Source organism: Olea europaea, unplaced genomic scaffold (genome assembly GCF_002742605.1).
Source record: "Olea europaea var. sylvestris unplaced genomic scaffold, O_europaea_v1 scaffold1307, whole genome shotgun sequence".
Lineage (NCBI taxonomy): Eukaryota > Viridiplantae > Streptophyta > Magnoliopsida > Lamiales > Oleaceae > Olea > Olea europaea.
In genome coordinates, this window is record NW_019230541.1 from 190,931 (window position 1) to 200,711 (window position 9,781).

General features: G+C 36.3%; 1 pseudogene; it reads right to left on the minus strand.

Moving 5' to 3' along the window:
* Positions 1-2,119: 2,119 nt before the first annotated feature.
* On the minus strand, positions 2,120-7,681 carry LOC111374901 (annotated as a pseudogene).
* Between the last annotated feature and the right edge of the window lie 2,100 nt (positions 7,682-9,781).

Here is a 9,781-nt window from a genome sequence, read left to right on the forward strand (position 1 = left end):
AATCGAATGCCCTTTCAATTGTCAGAAGATTTAATCTTCGAAGATTATATATAATCTTCTGACAATTGAAAGGGCATTCGATTACCCTTTCAATTTTTAAAAGGGATTTACTTCGAAAATTATATGCAAAGGGACGCACAGCGTTGCTGGAAAAAATAATTTTTAATACTGTTTTAAATTTTCTTTAAAAAATTGTACATGAACAAACAAACAACACAACACAACACAATTTTTAACTCTGCCTACTCTAAATTTAAGTAGCCGATCTCAAGCCAGAATAAAGGAGGAGGGTTTAAATCTTTTTACCTAGTTTTATATATATATAATTTTTTTATATAAAAAATTCACGATTTAAAAATTAAAATTACTTTCTTATTTTCCAATTTACCTATTTGTTTCCACCAAAAAAAAAAAACGTGTACTCGCGAGCCAGGCCCGCCCACTTTTGGACGAAGCTGTGCACCTAATTGCACTGAAATACAAATTTGAGTTTAGAGTGAAAAAATCGAATAGGTCGTTGTTGACGGTATTATGCGTAGATGATAGTTGCAGTTGGCGTCTGCGAGCAACGAAGATGGACACGAATGAGTGCTTCATAATTCGCAAATATACACGAGAACATACTTATGAAGTGGGAGTTTGTCGCAATGATCATAGGCAAGCCCGAGCTTGGTTTATTGGTCGACAGATAATGCACAAGTATCAGGATCCACGAACAATCTACAGACCATCAGACATCATTAACGATGTTCGTTGAGATTACGAAGTAGTCATGAGCTACCAGAAGGTCTTGAAGGCCAAAGAATGCGCGTTAGAGGATTTAATGGGCTCGACAGAGAAAAACTATGCTAAATTGGTCAGGTATTGCCATAACATGGAGAAAACTAATCCTGGCGTGGTATTTTTTATTGAGACGGGCGTCGAGAACTGCTTCAAATTCTTCTTTATGGCTCTTGGACAATGCATTCCGGGATTTCGAAATGCTATGCGACCCCTAATTCTAGTCGACAGTACAACTTTGAAATCCAAATACTAAGGCAATTTGATTATTGCTACATGTCAAAATACCAATATCAAAATTTACCCTCTTACATTCAGCATAGTTGATAATGAGAATGATCAGTCGATGCGTTGGTTCTTCACAATGGAGACCCTCATCTCTATCACCCTCTCGATCACCTTCTCCGTCAACTCATCGCCTACCAGCTATATCACCTCGAAGTGCTGCAATCTCATTCGATAAATCTTCGACCCTTCCTACCAACTGTCGTCACAGATCATCAACCCTCTATCATCTCTCGACGTAGCCCGTCGACCTGTCCCGCTATAAATCTGCTCAGACGGGCATACAGATCATCAAAATAGTGCCTCGACTATGTGCGGGAGATCCACGGAAAAGGTCTCTGGACGGGGGTGGCAGAGGAGATGCCCTCGGCGGCATCCCCGGTAGAGGAGGAGATGTCCTCGACGGAGGTGGTGATGCCCTCGACAGAGGTGATCGTCGATCAACTGGATCACCCTCCTACACAAGCAACAACATTACAAATTATTAACTTAATTTGTAATTGTTAACTCATACAAAACGGTAATCAATAGATTTTATTCAATTCGCTCACCCAATCTCGATCGTGGATCGGATCAGACATCTGGTCGTCTTAGGTGTGCGAAACGCCTAATTCATGCACAAGACCCTGAGCCTCCTACTCCATCGACGACGTCAACTCAGTTATGACTTTAAGTTGACATATTAACATTAGAACTAGTTAACGATCATAGAATCAGATGTTAAATCATGCACAATATAAATTATAAATGCATAATACTCACCTGAGGGTCGTCGAGGATAGCCGATAACTGTTTCCTAGTGGACATCCCTCCAATCGAGATGCTCTCCAATGGTGCACCGAGGACAGCGTATCTCCCCTCGCCTCGCAAAGTGAGTACCCAATATGGGAACGGTCTCATACGCCCAGATCTGCAACACATACAATTATTATATATAAATTCAATATGAAAATAATTTTAACATTAATTATGTTAACCATTTACCTGCACCGCCAAGGGCAATCCATAGGTGCCGTACTTACGCATTGCTCACTTTGGCTTTGAGTGCGATCTGGTGAAGATGTGTACGGTGTCCTAAAAACATCTTCAGCCCCACGGATAGTCGTTGAAATGATCAATGTCGTCAACGATCTCCAGATGGAAGAGGTCGATCGCAGTCTTCTTATGGTGACACCGCACCCCGCTCTCAAGAATGTGGACCAGACCTAACTTCAGTCTGTCTAACATCTTATCACACCTCCTGATTGTGTCCAACAGCTATGTAAGAAGCACAGTTCCCTATCTCTTGAAGTAAGCGTCATGAAGTCTATTTCTTCTCTGAATCCCATCACCAACTGCTTCATCGCTCGTAATCTTTAATCCCGTGATCAGAGCAAACTCGAACATCGAAAAACTGGCGACTTTACCCCCGATTGCAAAGTGGAGGGCATCGCCATCGACTAGACTCAGCAATTGACATAGAAGTGCATCAATAATTTGACCCTAGTACTGCAGATCTTTCAACGGGTACAAGGGCCATAGGAAAGACTGGCACAACATATCAGCGTGTTGATCATCGAGTAGTTCTAACACAGCAGTGAAACTGTCAAAGCTACTATTCCACGTAGTTTTGTCTGGCATCTGTCTCAACTCTGCGTCAAGATGATAATCCATCCTATAAAAATTCAAAATGTTATAACATTGTACAAGTGATAATAGAATAAAGCATAATAATAGAAAATTTAGCGAACGAAATTGTAACTACAATACGCAAGACGCAGATTCATAATAATTAAAATCATCAATAATGTAAATTTTTCTCAATTATCAATATGTTTTTAATCAATTCACGTTCAAAAAATATTTAAATTCGAAGAAAGAAAATAATATTATTTATCAAATACTAATAATGTAAATAAAAATAAATATTAAATTTCAAATTAAATTTTCAACAATTATTTCAAATTACAATTAAAAAATTAATTAAATTTGATCAACGAAAAGAATATTATCCAAAACTATTAATAAAATTAAAAGTAAATAATTTATTTAAATTCGACGACTAAATAAATTATTATTTATCAAAAACTAATAATAAAAATAAATATTAAATTTCAAATTAAATCTCCAAAAATTATTTCAAATTACAATTAAAAACATTAATTAAATTTGATGAACGAAAAGAATATCATCCAAAACTATTAATAAAATTAAAAATTAAAAGTAAACATAAAATTTAAGTTCACAAGTAAAATAATTATTTCAGTTCGATGAACGAAAAAATTATTATTTATCAAAAATGAGGAAACAAAAATAAATATTAAAACAAAAAATAAATGTAAAAATTTTATTTAAATTTAGTCGTAACAATATTATTTAAATTCGAAGACTAAATAATATATTATTTATTAAAAACTAACAATAAAAATTATTTAAAATTAAATTATTAAATTATGTGTAAAAAAAATAAAAAAATAAAAAAATAATTGGGCTAAAAAAAAAAGAGTGGGCGGACTGTAAAACCTAGCTGTTAACAATCGAGTTTTACCCCAGCTGATGTCCTAACGCCTTTCTCGTCGAAAAATCATTATTTTCGACAAGAAAAGCTTCTAAATTTAAAAAACTAACCATTAAAACACAACATAAACCCTATTTTACATATATAAACAACAATATATCGAAAAAAAATCTCTCACAAAAGAATCACACACCTTTTACCAAAATCTAAACATTAATCCAACCAAATATTTAATATAATAATGGTTACCTTAACAAGAAGTAATTCATCGGCGATGGACTAGCAATTTCTCCGATCGACTGGAAATCGACCTTTTTTTTAAGTTTTGTGAGAAGCCGATTTATATTTTGGGATTTTAAGCTTTAAATTCAATTTTTTTTTTAATTAAAAAAGAGGTCAAAGGTCACTTTGGAAATAGGAATGGGTTATCCGGTCATTTCCAACAATTTCCTCCTAAAATAATCATTTGCAAAGTTTCCGGAATTCCAAATTGATTGGTGAGATATCAAATCATGGAAATCATAATTTAAAAGCTTTAATTTCGCATTCCCTTAACTTCATATCATGATTCCCAATTATTAAACCAACATAGGAGCTGAAAAATTATGATTCTCAAGAATCCAATTACCACCAAAAGTGATGGACCCCAATGTCAAATTTAATTCCATTCAAAAATAAAGTGAAGGGCAAGTGACCGAACGGAGTAATAGATATCAATATACTGAAGAATAAATAAAATGAGATCTCTACCTGACAAAAACAGAGAATGAACGACTGAACTTATGAAAATTGAGTGTCCTTCTGCCAGTTTGCACATTCGAGGAAATGTTCTAAGGCCTTTAATCTATCGCCATTGTAATTGAAATATATAGCCTGCATTTGAATAAAGAGAAGAGGCAATATGAGATCTTCGCAGAAAGACCGTTATTTGTTTAATGAAATCAAAGAAAGCAAACTACCAGTATCAATATTGATTTCAAGTTACAAAATGTCAAGGAGGCCCAAATATCTAGACATCCTTAAATATACCCGTTAAGAAGTCTTGTACAACAACAATCTCAAAGGTAAGGCAACATATGCGAACACATTTTTTAGTAACAATCACAGAAAGATCTACCCAAAAAAAAAATGAAAATTAAAACTAAAGCAGGACGAATTTGTGCAGTAAATTAAACTAATTTCAAGCATTATCAACTCACCAAAGCTTCATGCAACCATGCTGAAGGAATGTCCAGTTTTTCGATGAACTGTTGTTGTAAGACATCCGTACTCCACACTTCACAATATTGGAAGAGAATTTCCCTAATAACAGTAGCTTGTAGATAAGGATAATTTTCACGATGGGGCATACGAGGTACCACATAGATGGCCCAATGACATTTCCCCAGACAGAGCAACTGGGAAACAAATCCCATGTCAAGAACATGAAGATGATAGGCCTGCAGTCCAAGTCACATATCAAAGGCGCAACTTGAATACGAGGGCAGAATAGGAAATGAAGAAGGAGAAATGGGCACATGCTTAGTTACACAATCTGTTAGAAGGAATCCTCGAGAAGCACGGGTAACCTATAAATAAGAGGATATTGACAGTTGAAAGGCAGGCAGAAATTGGTAATCTGTTGGGAGAGGATTGGCTCTCTCGAATAGCCAAATTATCATTTATTCTGTTAGCTCCATTGTATACATTCTGCTCTTCTTAGCAGAGAGTTCCTTTGTAATTCTCGTTTATTAAAGAAGTTTAGCTATTTCTCTTGCATTATTTGAAGGTTCCTATCAGAAGATCATTAGAACTGAAAGTACCAATGGCCTCTAAAACTACACGCTGATGCCAAATCATGTGGTAGTCAAGTGGATCATTTGTTGACGCGAGTGCACTGAACATGGTCTTTAGAGCACCAAAATCATTTTCTTGTCTGGCATGAAGAAGCATTAGATGATAAGCAAGATTGAAACGTTCCACTGTCTCCCAATTGTGTGTGTCCTCTTCTATTGGGTCTTCGTCAATGTAAACAGGAACTGGATCCGGTGCCCGTCCATCATTAACAAGCATCTGATATGTGTTGAAAACATCGGGCAATGAAGTGTCCAGTGGAAGCTGATACCATATCAACAATCCTAGGAACCTTTTCCAGTCAATTTTCACACCATGCAAGGCTCCATGAATGTTACCAGAAAGTAACTCAAGAAGCCTCACCCTTTCCTCCTCAATAAAACTGAAGTCCATTCCATTTTTTCTCCAAAGATCCAGCTGATGAGCAACATCAGCACAATTGGCAGTCGAACCACCAGCCTGGCTCAAAAGACAAGCCAGTCTTATATCGCCTCTAAAAGCAGCAAGCTCTACAGCATCATCCATCTGTCGTCCAGTAAGAAGCAAGAATATGTGCTCCAAATCACTAAATTCGTTCAATGAACTTACTACCTCTTGTACGCGGTGGTATATACTCTCTTGCAGCCAACAACTAAATTCTGCTCGCCTCATCAGTGGAAGTGCTTCCAATTCAATCTCAGGAGCACTTTCCACACCATCAGGCATCATATCCTCCTCATTGTCAGATTTCACAGACTTCGATTTCCCACTAATATTCCGAGAGGAAAAGAGAAATTTAATTAATTTCCATACCATCACTTGGTGCATCAACAAACCACGTGAAGCATAGGATAAATGAGGCACCTCTAGTTGCCTCTCAATGATACCGATGTTGCTCCGACAAATCTCTGACAGCATCATGCGATTGCTGACAAGTTTTTGAAGCTTTAATTTGAAAGATCCCTGTTCAACTTCTTTTGTTTCATGACTTAATTCTTTGTGAAGATTGAGAGGAGAATCAAAACAAAAATCACTGAGTTCCTCTCTGACTTTGTTATTCTCATACCTTGTAACCTTATCAATCGCAACCTTTTCAAGATTGATCATTGAAGATAACACATTTTAGTAGCCAGTACTCCCAACAGGCATGCCACAATGAACAAGAACGCCATTAGGGCCCCACCCTGCTCGAAATGATCTACCCATGAACAAAGCTGCATCAACTATATTATGTGAATGGCTTCCACTTACTGGCGTTTCATGCTCAAGGTCGAGCTCAAAACCTTCTGATTTTGATGCCTTTTGGTGCAACCCCTTATTTTGTTGGACCATCAAAATGGATCCAGGAGAGCTAGAGTTATAACTTCCAGGGTTATACTCAATCAAAGCTAATGGAGTCTTGCAAATCATGGGAGGACTTGTCTTGTGAAATAATCTCTGAGAAGATTGATGTGATGGAGATCTTGAAGATTCCTTAGCAAAAAGAGGTCACTCACATGAATGCATATCATTGAAATTCTGTATGTCCTCTTCCTCTGGAGGAAACATCAGCATCCTCATTTCTCTCATCTTGACAGGATCAAGCCCAAGATGAGCAGGTAGAGAATGTGAAAGCAAAGTCGGGTCCACTGGAGCAGTTCCATTATCAATATCCGAAACCTCACCATCAATCATCTCGGCAAGATCTTGAGCATCAGGAGACGCACTGTTCATTATAATATCTTCTTCATCATCTTCGCTCAGGCCAAATCTGCTAAAATGCTGTACTAAGAATTTCCACTTGTCATTTATTGGGTCAAACGAGATCAATTGTGCTCCCTGACTTTCTGTCTTGCACTTCAACTTTCTTAAGCAATCCTCATTACAATGATTGAAAGATTTTGCTTGCAATAGTATCGTTACTTCAGCTAGCTTGTTAAGTCCCTGACCAACCACTGGCTTTGAACTTTCATCTTCATATGCAATAATCTCACATCTATTGAACTTCATGATTCGGTCTAAATTCAACCATCTAACATCTGTTTCCCCAATAAATTTTACACATCCATAACCAACCCTGCCAGCAGTAAAGTCTTGAACTCTGCTGCAAAAGCCTGGACACATGAATTCCCAAGTAGCCAGTTCACTCAAACAAGGCTCCGTATAATAATCAGAAGATCGCAATGTTGGTAAAGAATCTTCAATGTCACGTTAAACCCTACATGGCAGAGCATTATCTTCACTGTCCAGAGAAATTCTTCTTCTCTTATATTGTGATTGAAGAACGAGAATAGGGTCGAATATCCCTACATCAACTTCCGTTGTTGGGTCCAATCAATCCAGACTATGAATTTGTAGTCAACTAAAATATGTCGCAGGGCCCTGATAACAGTATATACAACTCATATTAGATAAAAAGCCATAATTTAAATGAAAAATATCTAGATCCACTAGATAAGTGACAATTTATCGTTAAAACCCACCCCCTCCCTTAAAATTTCGGGTGAAGAAGAGGTATAAAACATGAGGACTTGAACAATTCATTCCTCAAAAAAATAAATAAATAAAAAGACAAACAGACTATTGTTCAATAATTCATACCGCTTTAATTTCGAAACCTTTTTTCTCTGAGTTAAACAGTTGCTGCTCTTAATAAGCTACAATAATATTTGAAAGTCACTCTGATCCCAATATTCCAAATCAATTTACAGCAGAACGACACATCTACAATGCAGGCATCCATTGGACATCATACCAAACTAGAACCCTACTCCTTTAGATGAAACACTAGAATTACTAAATCAAGGAGCTATATATTCGCAGCACTGCATTTATAAATGAAAATATATATTAGACTCAATTTGCGGATTCGTATAGGCCTTAGTACCATGTACTAAAACGACAAAGCCCAAATTGACAGAAAATTTTATTAAATCAGAATGGAATAGACCCGTTTAAGCACAATTCGGGTTGTCGGGCTCCGATTTTTAGTTTTCACTGCATGAGAAAGGATACCGCTCGGCCGGAGAGACTACGGCGGAAGGGGTTTAGTAGTTGCATAGAAGTAATTGTTACCGTTAAAGCCATTTTTAATTTTGACCTCCAAGCTTTGAGTCAGTTGACATTCTGCCCAAATTTTTCCATCGTAGCCATGAGCCTAATAGTAAGTTAAATTAGAAAGAATTGACGAGTTATTTTATCTAATTTAATTTATCAACTTATTTAAATGTAGCTGTGATTTATCATCTGAAATCATATTACGATGCTTACGAAAAGATATCTAATTCCATGACGAATGTGAATTTATCGAATCAGAAGTCGTTGATTGCAATTTTAGCCCTTTGTCCAATAACATAATTCAATTATGAAAATTTATTCTCTTGTTTATTTTTAGAGAATTGCTCGTTGTATTAAAGCATCATCTACTTTTTATTAACCAAAACCTTGAAATGGAATATAAAAGTAGGGTAATTAACAAAAAAATGTTCCTATCGTTTGCATTTATCACTAAATAGTTCTTATCGTTTTAAATTTGACATTCGCACCTTCATTTCAAATATTTCTTGCAAAATTGATCAGAACCGAACCGAACCGACCCGCGCCCACCCCTACGTATAGGCCTTAGTACCATGTACTAAAACGACAAAGCCCAAATTGACAGAAAATTTTATTAAATCAGAATGGAATAGACCCGTTTAAGCACAATTCGGGTTGTCGGGCTCCGATTTTTAGTTTTCACTGCATGAGAAAGAATACCGCTCGGCCGGAGAGACTACGGCGGAAGGGGTTTAGTAGTTGCATAGAAGTAATTGTTACCGTTAAAGCCATTTTTAATTTTGACCTCCAAGCTTTGAGTCAGTTGACATTCTGCCCAAAATTTTCCATCGTAGCCATGAGCGTAATAGTAAGTTAAATTAGAAAGAATTGGCGAGTTATTTTATCTAATTTAATTTATCAACTTATTTAAATGTAGCTGTGATTTATCATCTGAAATCATATTACGATGCTTACGAAAAGATATCTAATTCCATGACGAATGTGAATTTATCGAATCAGAAGTCGTTGATTGCAATTTTAGCCCTTTGTCCAATAACATAATTCAATTATGAAAATTTATTCTCTTGTTTATTTTTAGAGAATTGCTCGTTGTATTAAAGCATCATCTACTTTTTATTAACCAAAACCTTGAAATGGAATATAAAAGTAGGGTAATTAACAAAAAAATGTTCCTATCGTTTGCATTTATCACTAAATAGTTCTTATCGTTTTAAATTTGACATTCGCACCTTCATTTCAAATATTTCTTGCAAAATTGATCATTTCCGTCTATTCCACCATGAAATAAATGCATGGAATTCACTCACATTATCTGAGAAGGTAAATTAGTCAAGTCACTCCCCCCCCCCCCCCCCCCCCATCTACACCCCC